The sequence below is a fragment of the Anneissia japonica genome, unplaced genomic scaffold (genome assembly GCF_011630105.1).
Source record: "Anneissia japonica isolate Jap-2015-1 unplaced genomic scaffold, ASM1163010v1 scaffold750_len1593409_cov174, whole genome shotgun sequence".
In the NCBI taxonomy this organism is placed as follows: Eukaryota; Metazoa; Echinodermata; class Crinoidea; order Comatulida; family Comatulidae; genus Anneissia; species Anneissia japonica.
In genome coordinates this window covers 1,384,185-1,388,006 of record NW_022756705.1, presented here as the reverse complement: position 1 = coordinate 1,388,006, position 3,822 = coordinate 1,384,185, and positions in this window count along the sequence as shown.

Genomic DNA, 3,822 nt, shown 5'->3' with positions numbered 1-3,822 from the left:
ACCATTTTTCATTCACCGTTTTTGAATTGCCCATGTACATTTCAACTCTTTTGACAATCTTTAACTTTAGTAATTAAGATTGATTTTTAAAATCTTTAGAGATATACATATAAATAGTGGCCCAAGCCTATGTCGTAATTACGACATAAATATGTCGAAATTACGACATATGTATGTCGTAATTTCGACATACAGTATTATGTCGAAATTTCGACATAATAAGTCGTAATTACGACATACGTATGTCGAAATTTCGACATAATAAGTCGTAATTACGACATAAAAATATATATTTTAGTGGCCCTAATAGGCTTTCGTAATAACCTATCTCGTCATGACAACAAAACATTTTTAGTATGTCGACTTGTCAAGATAATCTATCTCACCATGACAACATACAACTTTTACTATGTCGACTTGTCAAGCTAATCTATCTCGCCATGACAACATACAATTTTCACTATGTCGACTTGTCAAGATAATCTATCTCGCCATGACAACATACAATTTTTACTATGTCGACTTGTCAAGATAATCTATCTCGCCATGACAACATACAACTTTTATTATGTCGACTTGTCAAGATAAACTATCTTGCCATGACAACATACAACTTATATTATGTCGACTTGTCAAGATAGTCTATCTCGCCATGACAACATACAATATGTATTATGTCGACTTGTCAATATAATCTATCTCGCCATGACAACATACAATTTTTACTATGACTACTTGTCAAGATAATCTATCTCGCCATGTCGACATGATATGTATGTTATGTCGACTTGACAACATAATTATCTTGTCAAGTCGAATAGCACTTAGGTGCTTCCGTAATTATTATATTTCGAATAATGTAACAACCGTCAAAATGTTCGCCTAGGGCATCATTACACAAATGTTTAGAAGTTTTTAATCTATCACAATTTCCGTCACTATGACAACTATTCGTGCTCTACTGTTTTGTCTCCGATATCACACGTATCTTATAGCATGGTCGTTTAACTGTTCTCATTTGCAAGTTCATGGCTACAAAACTAGGATGTAAAAAGACATCAAAACCATCAACTTTAAAACAATGGAGGACACTTTTGTTGGAAGAGTGTTGTTGCTGTGGTTGACATTGTTGTCTGTTGTCAATTGTTGTAAGCATAGGCCTATTGAGTCTACTCTTCGATATCAAATCCTAAGTTCTGAGGACTTAAAGTAGTATTCGGGAGTGTGCCTACACTGGCGTGCCAGTGCCTATGACCTATATATATTTTTGTCAAGCAAATGATGCAAATAATATATAGGTCTAATTTATTACCAGTGAGGAATTAATTGAATTACATAGGCCTATTAATGTGACGAATTGAGACATTGTGCGTTAAATGCTGACATATTAATATGCATGCCCCTATAAAAGGTGCGGAATACAGTAACCCTTTAATACCATATGTTGGAATAATTTGTTTTAATAAATTTATTAAGATATCATTCCCATCGGGATTGCACACCTAAGCCGTCTCCAATTACATTCAGTAGCTTCATCAATTGAGCTCTTGACGTCAAATTAGTAAGGCCTACTCTTGATTATTTTATTAAAAAATAACCTCAATTACGTATGACTCAACACTTCTTTTGAGCAGCCAAACTATCTACTAGAGAACCTCACAATCGTTTCCCCCACCCGACTGCCTTAAGCACATTCATCGATTTATCGTGGCAACAGCTCCAGTTTCCATCATATCTCAGGCAGTTGTTATGGTCTTGCACCGCATTATGCATCCAGTGGCTACTTATGAATGCGGTTCCGTAATGAAGTATAACAACAATAAAATGGAAATATAACCATAGCAACGTGTTTTATGTACCCGTACAGTATGTCTATAAATGTAGCCTACGGCTGCGTGTTTATGTTGAACGCGGTGGCCATATTTTTACAAAAAAAGAGGAAGAGGCTTTATTTTCACCATCCGTTTCTTTCTTTCATCTTAGCCAAAATTGATGACTAATACAAGATAAACATAGCTGTCTATTAACTCAAAATGGGATAATTGCAATTTTAGTCATTAATATGAATGAAAACTTGAACATCCACAATATCAAAACGCAAGCATAGATGATAATTAGGACCTTACTATTTCCTGTAAGAGTGGCAACACCGTTAGAATTAGAAAGAACTTCAATAGAATAAATAATGCATTACTACTAAATTTGAATTAGGCTTAAGGTATAATCAATGACTATCAAGTCTCTATATATTGTTAATCCCAAAAGCCATAAGGATTTAATACAGTATCGGGTCGTACATTGTTGTCATGGTATAGCGATGAATATAGGATAACTCACCCTCATGGTTTTCAGGTTGTGGTAGGGTACAGTTTTCTCACGAAGCAAATAAAATGCTCCTGACCGAATTTTTAATATGAACATCTTTAATTTCACTTTGTGACTCCTTTAAAAGCAATAATGTCAGAGGTTACCATCGAAGCGGACTCTTCTTTGGTTTTAACCACCTAGATCAGGAAAATTTTCCAAATATTGTTATTGTGAGAACACAGGGTCGCTATCGGAATAGGAAGTTATCAATAATTACTAGTTTCTCTTGTGTGAAGTAGAAAAATGAAAATAAAATGAATAAGATGGTCGGAAACATTCAGCAAAAAGAAGGTGCACCAGCCGCCAATATAAAAAAAAATCCTCATCGGACACTTACCCACCCGCGAATTTTTTTTTTCGTGAAGAGCCAAGCATAGGGAGACATATAAAGCGCTCTGATTGGCTAATGATAAGATGACATAATCGCACTTTTGTTTGACAGTCGCAAGGTATCTCGCACACTCGTCAGAGCAATGCGGCTGCGATACACGCCAACAAAACAATCTAAAATAACAGGTGCTATGAACATTTTAAAAGCTTTTCTACCCTTTCAAGTACTTCTCATCATTTATAAATCACTCATACTGCCAACTCTCACTTATGGTTTATCAATATGGGGCTCGGGAAACAAAACTAATCTTAATAGAATTCATACACTTCAAAAAAAGGCACTTCGCATAATTTGTAATGTTCATTTCCTTCACCCTACAAGGCCTCTTTTTATTGCAACAAAAAAATTAAATATTTTTGACTTATATGAAAAGAATATTTTAACTCTTACGTTAAAAAACCCAGGAGGAAAATTACCTGACTCATTCGATGATTTTTTTCCATACCTTTGAATCATCATAGCCACAATACAAGGAATAAACATAAATTTGTCATTGATTTCAAAAGAACAAACGTCGGGCAAAAATGCTTTTCTTACAGGGGGTCAAAGGTGTGGAACAAATTATCGGATGAGTTGAAAAATTGTAAAAATATTTGGGGGCTTACGAAAATGAGATGGTTCGATGTAATATAAACAACTGTATATTTTGTAATAATCTTTTATCAACCACTTAATAAATAATACATTAACTCTAATAATTGATGCCTAATTATATTGGTGAAAAATAACTTACAGTAATTCTTTAAATGTTAAATGTCATTTTAGTCTACTAAGTTTTTATTATTTTATATAGGGCTCTGCAACTAAAAGCTTGCTTATTCGCAGAGTTTCTTTTTCACGAATTGATAATTTCCTTGTACTTATATATTTTTTTTAATATTACGAATTATCATCACGTACTGTACAAATTGTTATATTTTATGACTAAAGTGAAATAAATATTACTTAAATTGAATTGAATTGGTAAGAATAGGATGTCCTGTAAACTTTTCCAACTGTAACAGGGGAAAGGGTTGGTGTGGGCCCCAACTATGAGCGCAAAGCGCGAGAAAGATTGCGCAGAA